Source organism: Crinia signifera, chromosome 9 (genome assembly GCF_055691185.1).
Source record: "Crinia signifera chromosome 9, ASM5569118v1, whole genome shotgun sequence".
NCBI classification, from domain to species: Eukaryota; Metazoa; Chordata; class Amphibia; order Anura; family Myobatrachidae; genus Crinia; species Crinia signifera.
The window spans coordinates 92080662-92102015 of NC_139225.1; the positions used below are offsets into that span (position 1 = coordinate 92080662).

The 21354-nt window shown below is 51.5% G+C and overlaps 1 protein-coding gene and 1 long non-coding RNA gene across 2 annotated transcripts in view; both read right to left on the reverse strand.

Annotated features, from left to right (window-relative positions):
• Positions 1 to 21354, reverse strand: part of DCX (doublecortin) — a 164277-nt gene that overhangs the window by 73889 nt on the left and 69034 nt on the right. The gene's annotated exons all lie outside the window — the stretch shown is intronic.
• LOC146035758 (uncharacterized) lies at positions 1105 to 18100 on the reverse strand. The gene is made up of 3 exons (XR_014460713.1): positions 16625 to 18100; positions 13529 to 13787; positions 1105 to 10880 (listed from the first exon to the last, which is right to left on the reverse strand). It is a non-coding gene; the product is annotated as an uncharacterized LOC146035758 (long non-coding RNA).

The following is a 21354-nucleotide window of genomic DNA, read 5'->3' on the forward strand; positions in this document are numbered from 1 at the left end:
GGGTGTGTGTATGGTTAGGGTTATAGGCTGTGGGGTGTGTGTATGGTAAAGGGTTATAGGCTGCGGGGAGTTTGTGTGTATGGTTAGGGTTATAGGCTGCGGGGTGTGTGTGCGTGTATGGTTAGGGTTATAGGCTGCGGGGTGTGTGTGTATGGTTAGGGTTATAGGCTGAGGGGGGTGTATATGGTTAGGGTTATAGGCGGTGGGGTGTGTGTATGGTTAGGGATATAGGATGCGGAGTGTGTGTGTATGGTTAGGGTTATAGGCTGCGGTGTGTGTGTGTATGGTTAGGGTTATAGGCTGCCGGGGGTGTGCATGGTTAGGGTTATAGGCTGCGGGGTGTGTGTATGGTTAGGGCTATAGGCTGCAGGGTGTGTGTATGGTTAGGGCAATAGGCTGCAGGGTGTGTGTATGGTTAGGGTTATAGGCTGCAGGGTGTGTGTATGGTAAGGGTTATAGGCTGCAGGGTGTGTGTGTATGGTTAGGGTTATAGGCTGCGGTGTGTGTGTGTGTGTATGGTTAGGGTTATAGGATGAGGGGTGTATGGTTAGGGTTATAGGCTGCGGGGTGTCTGTGGTTAGTGTTATAGGCTGTGGGGTGTGTGTATGGTTAGGGTTATAGGCTGCAGGGTGTGTGTTTGGTTAGTGTTATAGGCTGTGGGGTGTGTGTACAGATGGAGCGGGTCTTATTGTTGCTGGCGAATCGCCAGCAGCACGTTGCTGGTGATCCGCCAGCAACACGGCGCTCCATCTGACTGAGACGCGCGTGCGTCCCCCCACGCACGCGCGTCTCAGTATCCGGGCGGCGAGGCAGACGCAATCCTGTCCGCCACACGCTTCAGGGTGTAGATACCGGGTAACCGCCGGCAGCACCGTCGGAAGAGGACGCGCGCGCACCTCATGCACGCGCGTCCCCTTCCGGCATACAGATGGCGCGGGGCAGGGGATGGCAGCTGGCGTCGCCATCGCCATCCCCTGGATATATAAGTCCCGCTCCATCTGTATGGTTAGTGTTATAGGCTGCGGTGTGTGTGTATGGTTAGGGTTATAGGCTGCAGGGTGTGTGTATGGTTAGGGTTATAGGCTGCAGGGTGTGTGTATGGTTAGGGTTATAGGCTGCAGGGTGTGTGTATGGTTAGGGTTATAGGCTGCAGGGTGTGTGTATGGTTAGGGTTATAGGCTGCAGGGTGTGTGTATGGTTAGGGTTATAGGCTGCAGGGTGTGTGTATGGTTAGGGTTATAGGCTGCAGGGTGTGTGTATGGTAAGGGTTATAGGCTGCAGGGTGTGTGTGTATGGTTAGGGTTATAGGCTGCGGTGTGTGTGTGTATGGTTAGGGTTATAGGATGCGGGGTGTATGGTTAGGGTTATAGGCTGCGGGGTGTCTGTGGTTAGTGTTATAGGCTGTGGGGTGTGTGTATGGTTAGGGTTATAAGCTGCAGGGTGTGTGTATGGTTAGGGTTATAGGCTGCAGGGTGTGTGTATGGTTAGGGTTATAGGCTGCAGGGTGTGTGTATGGTTAGGGTTATAGGCTGCAGGGTGTGTTTATGGTTAGGGTTATAGGCTGCGGGGTGTGTGTATGGTTAGGGCTATAGGCTGCAGGGTGTGTGTATGGTTAGGGTTATAGGCTGCAGGGTGTGTGTATGGTAAGGGTTATAGGCTGCAGGGTGTGTATGGTTAGGGTTATAGGCTGCGGTGTGTGTGTGTGCATGGTTAGGGTTATAGGATGCGGGGTGTATGGTTAGGGTTATAGGCTGCGGGGTGTCTGTGGTTAGTGTTATAGGCTGTGGGGTGTGTGTATGGTTAGGGTTATAGGCTGAAGGGTGTGTGTGTGTGGTTAGTGTTATAGGCTGTGGGGTGTGTGTACAGATGGAGCGGGTCTTATTGTTGCTGGCGAATCGCCAGCAGCACGTTGCTGGTGATCCGCCAGCAACACGGCGCTCCATCTGACTGAGACGCGCGTGCGTCCCCCCACGCACGCGCGTCTCAGTATCCGGGCGGCGAGGCAGACGCAATCCTGTCCGCCACACGCTTCAGGGTGTAGATACCGGGTAACCGCCGGCAGCACCGTCGGAAGAGGACGCGCGCGCACCTCATGCGCGCGCGTCCCCTTCCGGCATACAGATGGCGCGGGGCAGGGGATGGCAGCTGGCATCGCCATCCCCTGGATAGATAAGTCCCGCTCCATCTGTATGGTTAGTGTTATAGGCTGCGGTGTGTGTGTGAATAGTTAGGGTTATAGGATGCGGGTGTGCGTATGGTTAGGGTTATAGGCTGCAGGGTGTGTGTATGGTTAGGGTTATAGGCTGCAGGGTGTGTGTATGGTTAGGGTTATAGGCTGAGGGGGGTGTGTATGGTTAGGGTTATAGGCTGCAGGGTGTGTGTATGGTTAGGGTTATAGGCTGCAGGGTGTGTGTATGGTTAGGGTTATAGGCTGCAGGGTGTGTGTATGGTTAGGGTTATAGGCAGCAGGGTGTGTGTATGGTTAGGGTTATAGGCTGCAGGGTGTGTGTATGGTTAGGGTTATAGGCTGTGCGGTGTGTGTATGGTTAGGGTTATAGGCTGCAGTGTGTGTGTGTATGGTTAGGGTTATAGGCTGGGGGTGTGTGTGTATGGTTAGGGTTATAGGCTGTGGTGTGTGTATGGTAAAGGGTTATAGGCTGCGGTGTGTGTGTGTATGGTTAGGGTTATAGGCTGCGGTGTGTGTGTGTATGGTTAGGGTTATAGGCTGCAGGGTGTGTGTATGGTTAGGGTTATAGGCTGCAGGGTGTGTGTGTATGGTTAGGGTTATAGGCTGGGGGGGGTGTACGGTTAGGGTTATAGGCTGTCGGGTGTGTGTATGGTAAAGGGTTATAGGCTGCAGGGTGTGTGTGTATGGTTAGGGTTATAGGCTGCAGGGTGTGTGTATAGTTAGTGTCATAGGCTGTGGGGTGTGTGTATGGTTAGGGTTATAGGCCGCGGGGTGTGTATGGTTAGGGTTATAGGCTGCAGTGTGTGTGTGTATGGTTAGGGTTATAGGCAGCAGGGTGTGTGTATGGTTAGGGTTATAGGCTGCGTTGTGTGTATGGTTAGGGTTATAGGCTGCGGTGTGTGTGTGTGTATGGTTAGGGTTATAGGCTGCAGTGTGTGTGTGTATGGTTAGGGTTATAGGCAGCAGGGTGTGTGTATGGTTAGGGTTATAGGCTGCGTTGTGTGTATGGTTAGGGTTATAGGCTGCGGTGTGTGTGTGTATGGTTAGGGTTATAGGCTGCAGTGTGTGTGTGTATGGTTAGGGTTATAGGCAGCAGGGTGTGTGTATGGTTAGGGATATAGGCTGCGGTGTGTGTGTGTATGGTTAGGGTTATAGGCTGCGGTGTGTGTGTGTATGGTTAGGGTTATAGGCTGCCGGGGGTGTGCATGGTTAGGGTTATAGGCTGCGGGGTGTGTGTATGGTTAGGGCTATAGGCTGCAGGGTGTGTGTATGGTTAGGGCTATAGGCTGCAGGGTGTGTGTATGGTTAGGGTTATAGGCTGCGGGGTGTGTGTATGGTAAGGGTTATAGGCTGCAGGGTGTGTGTGTATGGTTAGGGTTATAGGCTGCGGTGTGTGTGTGTGTATGGTTAGGGTTATAGGATGCGGGGTGTATGGTTAGGGTTATAGGCTGCGGGGTGTCTGTGGTTAGTGTTATAGGCTGTGGGGTGTGTGTATGGTTAGGGTTATAGGCTGCAGGGTGTGTGTGTGGTTAGAGTTATAGGCTGTGGGGTGTGTGTACAGATGGAGCGGGTCTTATTGTTGCTGGCGAATCGCCAGCAACACGGCGCTCCATCTGACTGAGACGCGCGTGCGTCCCCCCACACACGCGCGTCTCAGTATCCGGGCGACGAGGCAGACGCAATCCTGTCCGCCACACGCTTCAGGGTTTAGATACCGGGTAACCGCCGGCAGCACCGTCGGAAGAGGACGCGCGCGCACTTCATGCACGCGCGTCCCCTTCCGGCATACAGATGGCGCGGTGCAGGGGATGGCAGCTGGCGTCGCCATCGCCATCCCCTGGATAGATAAGTCCTGCTCCATCTGTATGGTTAGTGTTATAGGCAGCGGTGTGTTTGTATAGTTAGGGTTATAGGATGCGGGTGTGTGTATGGTTAGGGTTATAGGCTGCAGGGTGTGTGTATGGTTAGGGTTATAGGCTGCAGGGTGTGTGTATGGTTAGGGTTATAGGCTGAGGGGGGTGTGTATGGTTAGGGTTATAGGTTGCAGGGTGTGTGTATGGTTAGGGTTATAGGCTGAGGGGGGTGTGTATGGTTAGGGTTATAGGCTGAGGGGGGTGTGTATGGTTAGGGTTATAGGCTGCAGGGTGTGTGTGTATGGTTAGGGTTATAGGCTGCAGGGTGTGTGTATGGTTAGGGTTATAGGCTGCAGGGTGTGTGTATGGTTAGGGTTATAGGCTGCAGGGTGTGTGTATGGTTAGGGTTATAGGCTGAGGGGGGTGTGTATGGTTAGGGTTATAGGCTGCAGGGTGTGTGTATGGTTAGGGTTATAGGCTGCAGTGTGTGTGTGTATGGTTAGGGTTATAGGCTGCAGTGTGTGTGTGTATGGTTAGGGTTATAGGCTGGGGGGGTGTGTGTATGGTTAGGGTTATAGGCTGTGGGGTGTGTGTATGGTAAAGAGTTATAGGCTGCGGTGTGTGTATGGTTAGGGTTATAGGCTGCGGTGTGTGTGTATGGTTAGGGTTATAGGCTGCAGGGTGTGTGTATGGTTAGGGTTACAGGCTGCAGGGTGTGTTTATGGTTAGGGTTATAGGCTGCGTTGTGTGTATGGTTAGGGTTATAGGCTGCAGGGTGTGTGTATGGTTAGGGTTATAGGCTGCAGGGTGTGTGTATGGTTAGGGTTATAGGCTGCAGGGTGTGTGTATGGTTAGGGTTATATCCTGCAGGGTGTGTGTATGGTTAGGGTTATAGGCTGCAGGGTGTGTGCATGGTTAAGGTTATAGGCTGCGGGGGGTGTATATGGTTAAGGTTATAGGCTGCGGGGGGTGTATATGGTTAGGGTTATAGGCTGCAGTTTGTCTGTGTATGGTTAGGGTTATAGGCTGCAGTGTGTGTGTGTGTATGGTTAGGGTTATAGGCTGGGGGGGGGTGTGTGTATGGTTAGGGTTATAGGCTGTGGGGTGTGTGTATGGTAAAGGGTTATAGGCTGCGGTGTGTGTATGGTTAGGGTTATAGGCTGCGGTGTGTGTGTATGGTTAGGGTTATAGGCTGCAGGGTGTGTGTATGGTTAGGGTTATAGGCTGCAGGGTGTGTTTATGGTTAGGGTTATAGGCTGCGTTGTGTGTATGGTTAGGGTTATAGGCTGCAGGGTGTGTGTATGGTTAGGGCTATAGGCTGCAGGGTGTGTGTATGGTTAGGGTTATAGGCTGCAGGGTGTGTGTATGGTTAGGGTTATATCCTGCAGGGTGTGTGTATGGTTAGGGTTATAGGCTGCAGGGTGTGTGCATGGTTAAGGTTATAGGCTGCGGGGGGTGTATATGGTTAAGGTTATAGGCTGCGGGGGGTGTATATGGTTAGGGTTATAGGCTGCAGTGTGTGTGTGTATGGTTAGGGTTATAGGCTGCAGTGTGTGTGTGTATGGTTAGGGTTATAGGCTGGGGGAGGTGTGTATGGTTAGGGTTATAGGCTGTGGGGTGTGTGTATGGTAAAGGATTATAGGCTGCGGGGTGTGTGTGTGTGTATGGTTAGGGTTATAGGCTGCGGGGTTTGTGTGTATGTTAGGGTTATAGGCTGAGGGGGGTGTATATGGTTAGGGTTATAGGCTGCAGGGTGTGTGTATGGTTAGGGTCAGAGGCTGGGGTGTGTGTGTATGGTTAGGGTTATAGGCTGCAGGGTGTGTGTATGGTTAGGGTCAGAGGCTGGGGTGTGTGTGTGGTTAGTGTTATAGGCTGGGGTGTGTGTGTGTATGGTTAGGGTCATAGGCTGGGGTGTGTGTGTATGGTTAGGGTTATAGGCTGCGGTGTGTGTGTGTATGGTTAGGGTTATAGGATGCGGGGTGTATGGTTAGGGTTATAGGCTGCGGGGTGTCTGTGGTTAGTGTTATAGGATGTGGGGTGTGTGTATGGTTAGGGTTATAGGCTGCAGGGTGTGTGTGTATGGTTAGGGTTATAGGATGCGGGGTGTATGTATGGTTAGGGTTATAGGATGCGGGGTGTATGGTTAGGGTTATAGGATGCGGGGTGTATGGTTAGGGTTATAGGCTGCGGGGTGTCTGTGGTTAGTGCTATAGGCTGTGGGGTGTGTGTATGGTTAGGGTTATAGGCTGCAGGGTGTGTGTGTGGTAAGTGTTATAGGCTGTGGGGTGTGTGTACAGATAGAGCGGGTCTTATTGTTGCTGGCGAATCGCCAGCAGCACGTTGCTGGCGATCCGCCAGCAACACGGCGCTCCATCTGACTGAGACGCGCATGCGTCCCCCACGCACGCGCGTCTCAGTATCCGTGCGGCGAGGCGGACGCAATCCTGTCCGCCACCCGCTTCAGGGGGCTGCGGGGACCCGGTGTAGACACCGGGTGACCGCCGGCAGCACCGTCGGAAGGGGACTCGTGCGCGCGCGTCCCCTTCCGGCATACAGATGGCGCGGGGCAGGGGATGGCAGCTGGCGTCGCCATTGCCATCCCCTGGATAGATAAGTCCCACTCCATCTGTATGGTTAGTGTTATAGGCTGCGGTGTGTGTGTATAGTTAGGGTTATAGGATGCGGGTGTGTGTATGGTTAGGGTTATAGGCTGTGCGGTGTGTGTATGGTTAGGGTTATAGGCTGAGGGGGGTGTGTATGGTTAGGGTTATAGGCTGAGGGGGGGTGTGTATGGTTAGGGTTATAGGCTGAGGGGGGTGTGTATAGTTAGGGTTATAGGATGCAGGTGTGTGTATGGTTAGGGTTATAGGCTGCAGGGTGTGTGTATGGTTAGGGTTATAGGCTGCAGGGTGTGTGTATGGTTAGGGTTATAGGCTGTGGGGTGTGTGTATGGTAAAGGGTTATAGGCTGCGGTGTGTGTATGGTTAGGGTTATAGGCTGCGGTGTGTGTGTGTGTATGTTAAGGTTATAAGCTGCAGGGTGTGTGTATGGTTAGGGTTATAGGCTGCAGGGTGTGTTTATGGTTAGGGTTATAGGCTGCGTTGCGTGTATGGTTAGGGTTATAGGCTGCAGGGTGTGTGTATGGTTAGGGTTATAGGCTGAAGGGTGTGTGTATGGTTAGGGTTATAGGCTGCAGGGTGTGTGTATGGTTAGGGTTATATCCTGCAGGGTGTGTGTATGGTTAGGGTTATAGGCTGCAGGGTGTGTGCATGGTTAAGGTTATAGGCTGCGGGGGGTGTATATGGTTAAGGTTATAGGCTGCGGGGGGTGTATATGGTTAGGGTTATAGGCTGCAGTGTGTGTGTGTATGGTTAGGGTTATAGGCTACAGTGTGTGTGTGTATGGTTAGGGTTATAGGCTGGGGGGTGTGTGTATGGTTAGGGTTATAGGCTGTGGGGTGTGTGTATGGTAAAGGATTATAGGCTGCGGGGTGTGTGTGTGTGTATGGTTAGGGTTATAGACTGCGGGGTTTGTGTGTATGTTAGGGTTATAGGCTGAGGGGGGTGTATATGGTTAGGGTTATAGGCTGCAGGGTGTGTGTATGGTTAGGGTCAGAGGCTGGGGTGTGTGTGTGTGGTTAGTGTTATAGGCTGGGGTGTGTGTGTGTATGGTTAGGGTCATAGGCTGGGGTGTGTGTGTATGGTTAGGGTTATAGGCTGCGGTGTGTGTGTGTATGGTTAGGGTCATAGGCTGGGGTGTGTGTGTATGGTTAGGGTTATAGGCTGCGGTGTGTGTGTGTATGGTTAGGGTTATAGGATGCGGGGTGTATGGTTAGGGTTATAGGCTGCGGGGTGTCTGTGGTTAGTGTTATAGGCTGCGGGGTGTGTGTATGGTTAGGGTTATAGGCTGCAGGGTGTGTGTATGGTTAGGGTTATAGGCTGCAGGGTGTGTGTGTATGGTTAGGGTTATAGGATGCGGGGTGTATGTATGGTTAGGGTTATAGGATGCGGGGTGTATGGTTTGGGTTATAGGATGCGGGGTGTATGGTTAGGGTTATAGGCTGCGGGGTGTCTGTGGTTAGTGTTATAGGCTGTGGGGTGTGTGTATGGTTAGGGTTATAGGCTGCAGGGTGTGTGTGTGGTTAGTGTTATAGGCTGTGGGGTGTGTGTACAGATGGAGCGGGTCTTATTGTTGCTGGCGAATCGCCAGCAGCACGTTGCTGGCGATCCGCCAGCAACACGGCGCTACATCTGACTGAGACGCGCGTGCGTCCCCCACGCACGCGCGTCTCAGTATCCGTGCGGCGAGGCGGACGCAATCCTGTCCGCCACCCGCTTCAGGGGGCTTCGGGGACCCGGTGTAGACACTGGGTGATCGTCGGAAGGGGACTCGTGCGCGCGCGTCCCCTTCCGGCATACAGATGGCGCGGGGCAGGGGATGGCAGCTGGCGTCGCCATCGCCATCCCCTGGATAGATAAGTCCCGCTCCATCTGTATGGTTAGTGTTATAGGCTGCGGTGTGTGTGTATAGTTAGGGTTATAGGATGCGGGTGTGTGTATGGTTAGGGTTATAGGCTGTGCGGTGTGTGTATGGTTAGGGTTATAGGCTGTGCGGTGTGTGTATGGTTAGGGTTATAGGCTGTGCGGTGTGTGTATGGTTAGGGTTATAGGCTGAGGGGGGTGTGTATGGTTAGGGTTATAGGCTGAGGGGGGTGTGTATGGTTAGGGTTATAGGCTGAGGGGGGTGTGTATAGTTAGGGTTATAGGATGCGGGTGTGTGTATGGTTAGGGTTATAGGCTGCAGGGTGTGTGTATGGTTAGGGTTATAGGCTGCAGGGTGTGTGTATGGTTAGGGTTATAGGCTGCAGGGTGTGTGTATGGTTAGGGTTATAGGCTGCAGGGTGTGTATATGGTTAGGGTTATAGGCTGAGGGGGGTGTATATGGTTAGGGTTATATGCTGCGGGGTGTGTATGGTTAGGGTTATATGCTGTGGGGTGTGTGTATGGTTAGGGTTATATGCTGCGGGGTGTGTGTTTGGTTAGGGTTATAGGCTGCGGGGTGTGTGTGTGTATGGTTAGGGTTATAGGCTGCAGGGTGTGTGTATGGTTAGGGCTATAGGCTGCGGTGTGTGCGTGTATGGTTAGGGTTATATGCTGCGGGGTGTGTGTATGGTTAGGGTTATAGGCTGCAGGGTGTGTGCATGGTTAGGGTTATAGGCTGCAGGGTGTGTATATGGTTAGGGTTATAGGCTGAGGGGGGTGTATATGGTTAGGGTTATATGCTGCGGGGTGTGTATGGGTAGGGTTATATGCTGTGGGGTGTGTGTATGGTTAGGGTTATATGCTGCGGGGTGTGTGTGTGTAAGGTTAGGGTTATAGGCTGCAGGGTGTGTGTATGGTTAGGGCTATCGGCTGCGGTGTGTGCGTGTATGGTTAGGGTTATAGGCTGGGGGTGTGTGTGTATGGTTAAGGTTATATGCTGAGGGGTGTGTGTATGGTTAGGGTTATAGGCTGCGGGGTGTGTGTATGGTTAGGGTTATAGGCTGCAGGGTGTGTATATGGTTAGGGTTATAGGCTGCAGGGTGTGTATATGGTTAGGGTTATAGGCTGAGGGGGGTGTATATGGTTAGGATTATATGCTGCGGGGTGTGTGTATGGTTAGGGTTATATGCTGCGGGGTGTGTATGGTTAGGGTTATATGCTGTGGGGTGTGTATGGTTAGGGTTATAGGCTGTGGGGTGTGTGTCTGTGTGATTAGTGTTATAGGCTGAAGCGGGATGTATGGTTAGGCTGCGGAGGGGAGTGTATGTTAGGTTTAGGCTGTGGGGATGGGTGGGGTTAGGCTGCAGGTGGGAGGAGAATGGTTGGGTTGTGGGGAGTGGGATGTATAGTTAAAGTTTGGATGTGGGGAGTGGGATGTATAGAGAGTGTTAGGCTGGTGGGGAGTGGGATGTATAGTGAGTGTTAAGGTGTCCACAGACGCTACAATAATCGAATGCGTTTTGTACTTTTTAAGCACAAATTGCATCTTATGTACAATTATTGGATGGTGTTTTTGGGCTTGTGCGATGCGATGCGCGTTCCCGGGAGCCCGATATTGTATGTCTAAAAAAGTACGTGCTGCACGTACTTTTTAGACTACATCTGAAATTTAACATTACAAACATGGGTTCATCACATCGCATCGCATGCATCCAAGTGCACATCTCATAGCAAGCTGGAAGAAAAATTGTATAGAACCATTGTACAGACAAAAACGCATAGCACAGTACAATTGTAGCGTCTGTGGGCACCTTTAGACTGCGGGGAGCGGGGTGTATAGTTAGTGTTAGGCTGGTGGGGAGTGGGATGAATAGTTATAGTTACCCTGTGGGGGAGGGGGGTATATAGTTAGAGTTAGGCTGGGGGGTGGGGGGATAGTGTTAGCATACCTTCCAACTGTCCCACAGTGTCCCGTGGTGGTGGTGGTGGTGGGGGGGGGGGGGGCAGTTGGGAGACGGCCGGGACGCGATGTGTCCCTCTTAATGGCAGGTTTGGGGAGGTATGGTGTTAGACTTCAGGGTGTATGTAGTAGCTACTAACCTGGCCCACTGTGCTTCAAAGGAGGCTGCTTTTTTGGGGGACACTCTGAATGATTCACCTCTCTGCAACTCTTCCTTCATCCTGTCCGGACCTCTGGTTCCAGGTTCCCCGCAGCCGTCTTCCCCCTCCTCCACTCCTCAGTGCACTCTCCTGAGCTTCCTAACCTTCTGCTGCTGGCACCGCGTGGTTCTCCTCTTCTGCTCCCCTCCAGCTGCCAGCACCGGGACTGGAACGGCACAGATCAGGGTGACACGTGTCCTGTGCAGGAGTAGAGACAATGAAGATATGCCAGATATGCCCCCACAGTGCTTGGTATGCCCCCGCAGTGCTTGGTATGCCCCCACAGTGCCACAAATATGCCCAGACAGTACCAGATATGCCCCCACAGTGCCAGATATGCCCCCAGTGCCAGCCATATGCCCACACAGTGCCAGACAGTACCAGATATGCCCCCACAGTGCCAGACAGTACCAGATATGCCCCCAGTGCCAGATATGCCCTCAACAGTGCTAGGTATGCCCCCCACAGTGCCAGGTTTGCCCCAGGTGTGCGATATGCCCCCCACAGTGCCATGCCCCCCACAGTGCCAGATATGCCCCCAGTGTGCGATATGCCCTCCACAGTGCCAGATATGCCCTCCACAGTGCCAGATATTCCCCCCACAGTGCCATATATGACCCCAGTGTGCGATATGCCCCCCACAGTGCCAGGTATGCCCCCCACAGTGCCAGATATGACCCCAGTGTGCGATATGCCCCCCACAGTGCCAGGTATGCCCCCCACAGTGCCAGATATGACCCCAGTGTGCGATATGCCCCCCACAGTGCCAGATATGACCCCAGTGTGCGATATGCCCCCCACAGTGCCAGATATGCCCCCACAGTCCCAGATATGCCCCCCACAGTGCCAGATATTCCCCCCACAGTGCCAGATATGACCCCAGTGTGCGATATGCCGCCGACAGTGCCAGGTATGCCCTCCACAGTGCCAGATATTCCCCCCACAGTTCCAGATATGACCCCAGTGTGCAATATGCCCCCCCCCCCAGTGCCAGATATGCCCCCCACAGTGCCAGATATGCCCCTAACTTCTGTAGCATTTATCTTTGTATCGGTCAGCATAACTATAGATGACCATAGTGCATGTAGCCCTCGGATGTGATACAAAAGAGAGGTACTTACTCTGCTAGGGTTAACATGCTCTGCCAGGGGATACATGCTTGTTGTCATGGAGTTACTTGCTCTGCCAGGGGTTCACATGATATGCGTTTTTACTGTTAGTTTGTTTGCAGACAGTGACCAGTGAGCTCAGGCTTGCTGAGCTCCTCCGGCTCCACAGCACTTCCCCCCTCTCATGTGCAGACAGCATCCGGCCCCAGGCTACTGCAGTCTGCAGACACACAGTAAGACTCGAGTGATGATGAAATCATCATCTCGTGAGAGTGTCTCTGCAGAAGCTCCGCAGCGGTGGACGCCTCTGCCACTGTCTGCACACAGTGACAGGCTGCCGCTGTGCTGCTGACCCGCTCTCCTGCTCCAGATGAGTCCAATAATTAATCCTCGATCCCCCGGCACCCAGTCTTTTGGATCCCAGGGTGGAAGGTCCTGCATGGGGTTAGTCAGCATAATGTGAACTGCCTCATTAAAGCTTGATGCAATATGTCGATAGCCAGGGGCGGATTGGGGCCTAAAAGTGGCCCTGGAAAATATCTGGAAGTGGCCTCATGTGGGCAGAGCCAGCATAACAATAGGCGGCGCCACAACCAGCAGCACCGGGCCTTATATTTACTGCGGTGTATGGAGAAGGAGGTGGGGTGGGAGGAGGTGGGGACGCATCCAGCAGCAGGGCCCTGTGCGGCGTTGCCTCCACTGATACATTGCCCGTCAGGTGTGGCTCCAGAACACAATTACAGGAGGACACCATAACAGGGAAGGGAGGGGGGTTATTTGCGCATATTCCCAAAACAGTTGGCGTTGCCTCAAAACAAGGGCATGGCCTCAAAGGGAATGACGAGAGACAGTGGGTAACAGTGAACAGATGATTGAGAGAAGAAGAGGGTGATGTCTTGGAAAGGCAGAGTGACAGGAGAGAGAGGAAATGGGGAGATAGTACCACAGGGGAGAGGTAGATGGTGATGCAGTGGGTGATGGGGAGAGATAGAGAGACAAAGGTGGCTACAGGGAGACACATAGGGAGCTAGGGAAGGTGGACAAAGGGATTGGAGTCAGAGTGGGGAGAGGTACAAGAAATGGGGACAGTGAGAGGGAAGAGGAGGAGAGGGGGTGGTAGAGGAGGAGAGGGGGTGGTAGAGGAGGAGAGGGGGTGGTAGAGGAGGGGACAGGGGTGGTAGGAGGAGGAGATGTGGGTGGTAGAGGAAGAGACGTGGGTGGTAGAGGGGGAGATGGGATGTAGATGAAGAGAAGGAGTGGTATAGGAGTAGAGGGGGGGGGTGTAGAGGAGGAGAGGGGGTGGTGGAGGAGGAGAGGGGGGAGAAGGGTGGTGGTAGAGGAGGAGAAGGGAGTGGTAGAGGAGGAGAAGGGGGGTGGTAGAGGAGGAGTGGTAGAGGAGGAGATGGAGGGTGGTAGAGGAGGAGATGGGGGTGGTTGAGGAGGAGAATGGGGGGTTGTAGAGGAGGAGAAGGGATGGCAGAGGAGGAGAGGGTTGGTATAGGGGGAGAGGGGATGGAATAGGAGGAAAGGGGGGTGTAGAGGAGGAGAGGGGTGGTAAAGGGGGAGAGGGGATGGTATAGGAGGAGTAGGGGTGGTAGAGGCAGAGAAGGGGGTGGTAGAGGAGGAGAGGGGGGTGGTAGAGAAGGGAGAGCAGAAGCAGGCAGGTGTTTGAAAGTTACAGAAATTACTTTGCGCCTCCTAATCCTTCCTCCCCCTCAATCAAAGTGGAGAGTGTACCTCGGGCAGCTCTCCCTCTCTTCGGCGACGGGCCTCCTCCTCCCAAACCGGCGTGCCGGGCCTCTTGTCTGTTTTCCCCTGGTGCAGAGCCTCAACCTCCTATCTGCGGTGCAAGACTTTTTCTCGTGATCCCTGGCGCTGGGCCTCCTCCTTCCATTCCACGGTGACAGGCTTCCTCCCCGCTATCCACAGCAGTGGGCCTCCTCCTGATCCGCGGTGCTGGCAGCAGAGGGCTGCATCTCCTTGTTGGAGCATGAGACTGGGTTGTAGAGGAGACAGGGGTTAGAGGAGGAGACAGGGGTGGTAAAAGAGAGGAGGTGCAGATGAGCAGTGGTGGCCAGCGATGATGCGAGAACGTGCAGCAGCGCTCACCACTGATCACTGCCCCATACGCATAGGGTGGCTTTTGAGATGAAAGCAGCTATAGACAAACTGAGCTGCTTTCAGCTCAAAGTGAACCAGTGTGTATGGGCCTGAAGACCAAATGATGGAGCACAGGGCAAAAATTTCCTTTGCTGACAGAAAAAAATAGCATACCTCAGTTTAAACATTGCGGTATGTGGTGCGCGGCATTACACAGTTCACGCATATCTGACCTCTGAGTTTGCTACCCCTCCTTTTTATTTTAACCCACATTGCATACCTTTTCCTGTATTTTGATGCTGAATTAAATTTTAGTGTATGAAGGATTAGTATTTGTACTGACTTCTTAGACCCTGCACTACATCACTGCCCCCTCTATACCCGCCACTACATCACTGACCCCTCTATTACCGCCACTACATCACTGACCCCTCTATTCCCGCCACTACATCACTGACCCCTCTATTCCCGCCACTACATCACTGACCTCTCTATTCCCGCCACTACATCACTGACCCCTCTATCCCCACCACTACATCACTGACCCTCTATACCCTACACTACATCACTGACCACTCTCTACCCGCCACTACATCACTGACCCCTCTATACCCGCCACTACATCACTGACCCCTCTATTACCGCCACTACATCACTGACCCCTCTATTCCCGCCACTACATCACTGACCACTCTATTCCCGCCACTACATCACTGACCCCTCTATTCCCGCCACTACATCACTGACCCCTCTATCCCCACCACTACATCACTGACCCTCTATACCCTACACTACATCACTGACCATCACTGACCACTCTCTACCCGCCACTACATCACTGATCCCTCTATCCCCACCACTACATCACAGACCCCTCTATACCCACCACTACATCACAGCCCCCTCTATACCCACCACTACATCACAGACCCCTCTATACCCACCACTACATCACTGACCCCTCTGTACCCGCCACTACATCACTGACCCCTCTGTACCCGCCACTACATCACTGACCCCTCTATATCCACCACTACATCACTGACCCCTCTGTACCCACCACTACATCACTGACCCCTCTGTACCCGCGACTACATCACTGACCCCTCTGTACCCGCGACTACATCACTGACCCCTCTATACCCGCCACTACATCACTGACCCCTCTGTACCCGCCACTACATCACTGACCCCTCTGTACCCACCACTACATCACTGACCCCTCTATCCCCACCACTACATCACAGACCCCTCTATACCCGCCACTACATCACAGACCCCTCTATACACGCCACTACATCACTGACCCCTCTGTACCCGCCACTACATCACTGACCCCTCTGTACCCGCCACTACATCACTGACCCCTCTGTACCCGCGACTACATCACTGACCCCTCTATACCCGCCACTACATCACTGACCCCTCTATACCCGCCACTACATCACTGACCCCTCTGTACCCACCACTACATCACTGACCCCTCTATCCCCACCACTACATCACAGACCCCTCTATACCCGCCACTACATCACAGACCCCTCTATACACGCCACTACATCACTGACCCCTCTGTACCCGCCACTACATCACTGACCCCTCTGTACCCGCCACTACATCACTGACCCCTCTGTACCCGCCACTACATCACTGACCCCTCTGTACCCGCCACTACATCACTGACCCCTCTGTACCCGCCACTACATCACTGACCCCTCTATACCCGCCACTACATCACTGACCCCTCTATACCCGCCACTACATCACTGACCCCTCTGTACCCGCCACTACATCACTGACCCCTCTGTACCCGCCACTACATCACTGACCCCTCTGTACCCGCCACTACATCACTGACCCCTCTGTACCCGCCACTACATCACTGACCCCTCTGTACCCGCCACTACATCACTGACCCCTCTGTACCCGCCACTACATCACTGACCCCTCTGTACCCGCCACTACATCACAGACCCCTCTGTACCCGCCACTACATCACAGACCCCTCTGTACCCGCCACTACATCACAGACCCCTCTGTACCCGCCACTACATCACAGACCCCTCTATAAGCTACACTAATGAACTCTGTACACCCTTGTACATCAATGACCCTTCTAAACCCACTACATTACATACCCTTCTAAACCCTATGCTACTGAACTAATATACTGTCCATAGGTACACATATTGTATATCAATATATATATAGGCTTGTATATAAACACAAACACTCATATATATACTGTCCATAGGTACACATATTGTATATCAATATATATAGGCTTGTATATAAACACAAACACTCATATATACATATAAACCTTGGAATATACAGATTGTATACACATATACAATTACCAGAAACACATATACAAATGGCACATATACACACATAACTATTCCAGTTTATATATAGTTACAGATGCTAATATCTATATACAAGTACCAGATACTGTAACAACAGCCAACCCCCCCCCACCCCACCCACCCACACACACACACACACACACAAACAAACAAACCACTGACATGTATTTTTCCACACAATCACATGCAGACACACACACACATTTAATGAAAGCAACAGGGCCCACCCACATATGTTACACATAGTTTTACACACACAGAGACATACTTAGTCCATTCCACACACATAAGCACTGACACATGTTTCTAACATAACAACTATTTTGGGATAGCCCCAACCATGTCCCCTCACAAAAGCACTCACCCAGGCCAGCAGCTCCTGTGCTGTGATTTGTGACTGTGGACCGTGGAGAAGGGAGGAAGCAGTTGAAGCTGCCCGGGAGGAGAGAAGAGGAGGAGCCTGAGCCTGAGGTCAGGACAGTGGTCACAGGAGGGGAGGGGCTAGCCTGCGTGAGCTCAGTTAGCTCATTGGTGGCTGTCCCAGGCAAAGAGGGACTGCACAGTGACAGGTCCTGTCGTGACTGTGTACAATACAGTCACAGTGCACTTTGTCTCCCCACTGATGCCTGCCAGAGCAGTCAGGAGCACACGCTGCACTGCATACCGATCCGCCCCTGTCGATAGCTGCCCTCTGCTCTCACCCCTATCCTTGCACGTATACATCCCCTCCAGGATGTGGAGCCTGAGTGAGTGTGCGGGATCATCCTGCGTGAGCTCTGTGCCCAGGGCATCCTCCGGCTAGCGCCTCCTGCAGGCTAGGGTTCGGGGATGGCTAAGCGCTGCTGCTGATGTTCCGCTGGGTCCCGCTGTCCTGGCCAAGAGAGAGCTCAGAGTAGTACTACACCCCAGACGTGTAGCGCTACTTCCCGCATCCCTGAGGATTGGGGATTCTGGGGAAGGGACGGAGGAAGGCATGTAACTACGAGCGTGTAACCCTAATCTGTGAAGCATGGGAGGCAGCAGCGGCGGCAGCAGGGGAGTCTCTCTGCATCTTGGGTTATGCTCTGCAACGTCAGCATCATGAACCCACTCTCACTGGCTGCTCCCCTAACTATCCACTACAGAGAGGGAAAGTCAGACATGCAGGTCACTATTGCTGGCTGGCTGACACTGACAGAGTCACAGCAGTGTCTGCTGCTCCCACTGATAGAGCAGCACTGACTGTAAGATTTGAATTTCCCGGCAGTGCAGTGAATAAATTAATGACGTCACTCACTCAGTTTACAGCCGTCACTGGCACAGCACGGACCTTACAAAACTATATAATTACAGCCATGTCAGGGCTAATGATCACCCAGCACCCATCCTTACACCCACCCACACTCCCATGTATAACATAAACACTGCAAATTCCACTTACACAAAAGAATTTCTGTTTGCGAGCAGGAGTCGGCCATCTTGGTACACCCAAGTGAAGCCTCTCTGTGTACTCCCCCAGCTGATTGAATCTGCGGCTGCGCAACAAGTTGGAGCTCCTATCTTTATAATGGGGGACGTTTCACTAAATTATAAAAAAACTGTACCTATCTGAAAATCCTCAACCCCAAAAGGCACTCCACTGGGACAATATCTACCTAATAAAACAAACCCCAAGTCTCAATTGTTCCCCTACCCCGAGTTATGCCTTCCCAAAAAAACCCTCATAGACTAACATGGGTGACAAAGTGTCATTTCGCGAGTGTCAGAAAAAAACTGGCAGTTGGAAGTTTAGATCGCTCCCAATTGCTCATTTTTTTATATTTCGCCCTGAAATTTGGCACGCAGCACCGGTTGACGATTCTACGCGTACATGCCAAATTTCAGCTCAGTACGCCCAGTCACTTTTGAGGTGCAGTCCCTCAAACACCATGCCCCCATCCGAAAAGTTCCCTATGGGAAAAATCCGTTCGTTGGATTCAGCCTTAATATAAGGGCACTACCGTGCCCTTATAATATATATATATCTGCTAGCAGAGGAGACATTTCTAAAAATACATTATCTTCTACATATATATATATATATATATATATATATATATATATAAATGTTTATATATATATTTATATATATCTATATATTGCACAGGTAAAGGTATGTCACTTTTTTATGCATTTATAAAAAAGCTTGATAACCGTTAATAAGACTGAAACGCTGCCAAGCAACCTTATCATTCCTGTTCCTAAGTGCGGGCACCGGACGCAGTGAGGGCACCAGACGCAGTTATTCCATATAATAATTTGGAGTGCCGGACCTGCCCACACTTAGGAACAGGAACGATTAGGTTGCTTGGCAGCATTTCAGTCTTATTAACTGTTATCAAGCTTTTTTATAAATGCATAAAAAAGTGAAATATCTTTACCTGTGCAATAACGTGAAATGGAGTGAGTGAGACGCTCCGGCGTTGTGCGCTGGCCTGGTGCGTCCCCCAGCAGTGACGTCACTGTACAGCAGGGGCGGATTGGCCCACCGGGAAACCGGGCCATTTCCCGGTGGGCCGGCACATTAATGTCCAGAAACGGTCGCTCACACCCCCTCCCGGGCCGCAATCTCCGTGGTTAGCGGCGCCGCAGCAGCAGGGAGCACTATGGCCCAATCAAAGATGGCGGCGGCAAGCGCCTCCTCCCAAAGTCAAAATGGCCGCTGGAGGGCTGCTGTGCATGCGCGGCCGCACGCAGCTCCTCCCGCAGCTATTGTGAGTTGTGACAGTGCAGAGGTGGCCGGATCACGATTGCGGGTGCGCGTGTGACGTCACCGCGCACCCGCCCACTACAAGGCTGCCTGCAATGGGGTCCGCTACTGTCTAGTAGCCAGTGCCACCCCACAGAAATGTTCATTATATATATATATATATATATATATATATATATATATAGATGCATATATAGGTATATATACCTATATGTGTGTATATATATATATATATATATATACACATACATACATACATACGTGTAATCGGCATTGCGGTGTGTCACAATGTGTAATGGGCATTGCGGTGTGTCACATAATGTGTAATGTGCATTACGGTGTGTCACATAATGTGTAATGGGCATTACGGTGTGTCCCATAATGTGTAATGGGCATTGCGGTGGGTTCCATAATGTGTAATGGGCATTACGGTGAGTTCCATAATGTGTAATGGGCTTTGCGGTGTGTCCCATAATGTGTAATGGGCATTGCGGTGTGTCCCATAATGTGTAATGGGCATTGCGGTGTGTCCCATAATGTGTAATGGGCATTGCGGTGTGTCCCATAATGTGTAATGGGCATTGCGGTGTGTCCCATAATGTGTAATGGGCATTGCAGTGTGTCCCATAATGTGTAATGGGCATTGCGGTGTGTTCCATAATGTGTAATGGGCATTGCGGTGTGTTCCATAATGTGTAATGGGCATTGCGGTGAGTTCCATAATGTGTAATGGGCATAACGGTGTGTTCCATAATGTGTAATGGGCATAGCGGAGTGTTCCATAATGTGTAATGGGCATTGCGGTGTGTTCCATAATGTGTAATGGGCATAGCGGAGTGTTCCATAATGTGTAATGGTCATAACGGTGTGTTCCATAATGTGTAATGGGCATAATGGTGTGTTCCATAATGTGTAATGGGCATTACGGTCTGTCCCATAATGTGTAATGTTCATAATGGTGTGTTCCATAATGTGTAATGGGCATTACGGTCTGTCCCATAATGTGTAATGGGCATTACGGTGTGTCCCATAATGTGTAATGGGCATTGCGGTGGGTTCCATAATGTGTAATGGGCATTACGGTGAGTTCCATAATGTGTAATGGGCTTTGCGGTGTGTCCCATAATGTGTAATGGGCATTGCGGTGTGTCCCATAATGTGTAATGGGCATTGCGGTGTGTCCCATAATGTGTAATGGGCATTGCGGTGTGTCCCATAATGTGTAATGGGCATTGCGGTGTGTCCCATAATGTGTAATGGGCATTGCAGTGTGTCCCATAATGTGTAATGGGCATTGCGGTGTGTTCCATAATGTGTAATGGGCATTGCGGTGAGTTCCATAATGTGTAATGGGCATAACGGTGTGTTCCATAATGTGTAATGGGCATAGCGGAGTGTTCCATAATGTGTAATGGGCATTGCGGTGTGTTCCATAATGTGTAATGGGCATAGCGGAGTGTTCCATAATGTGTAATGGTCATAACGGTGTGTTCCATAATGTGTAATGGGCATAATGGTGTGTTCCATAATGTGTAATGGGCATTACGGTCTGTCCCATAATGTGTAATGTTCATAATGGTGTGTTCCATAATGTGTAATGGGCATTACGGTCTGTCCCATAATGTGTAATGGGCATTGCGGTGTGTCCCATAATGTGTAATGGGCATTACGGTGTGTCACATAATGTATAATGGGCATCACGGTGTTTGGCATATGTATAATGGGCATTACAGTGTTTGGCATATGTACTGTATATTGGGCATCATGGTATGTGGTATATGTATAATGGGCATCACGGTGTTTGGCATATGTATAATGGGCATCACAGTGTTTGGCATATGTACTGTATAATGGGCATCAGGGTGTGTGACATATGTATAATGGGCATCATGGTATGTGGTATATGTATAATGGCATCACGGTGTGCGGCATATGTATAATGGGCATCACGGTGTGGCATATGTATAATGGGCATCACGGTGTGCGGCATATGTATAATGGGCATCACGGTGTGCGGCATATGTATAATGGCATTGCGGTGTTTGGCATATGTATATTGGGCATCATGGTATGTGGTATATGTATAATGGCATCACGGTGTGCGGCATATGTATAATGGGCATCACGGTGTGTGGCATATGTATAATGGGCATCATGGTATGTGGTATATGTATAATGGCATTGCGGTGTGAGGCATATGTATATTGGGCATCACGGTGTGCGGCATATGTATAATGGCATCGCGGTGTGAGGCATATGTATAACGGCATTGCGTGTGAGGCATATGTATAATGGCATCACGGTGTGTGGCATATGTATAATGGGCATCACGGTGTGTGGCATATGTACAATGGGCATCACTGTCT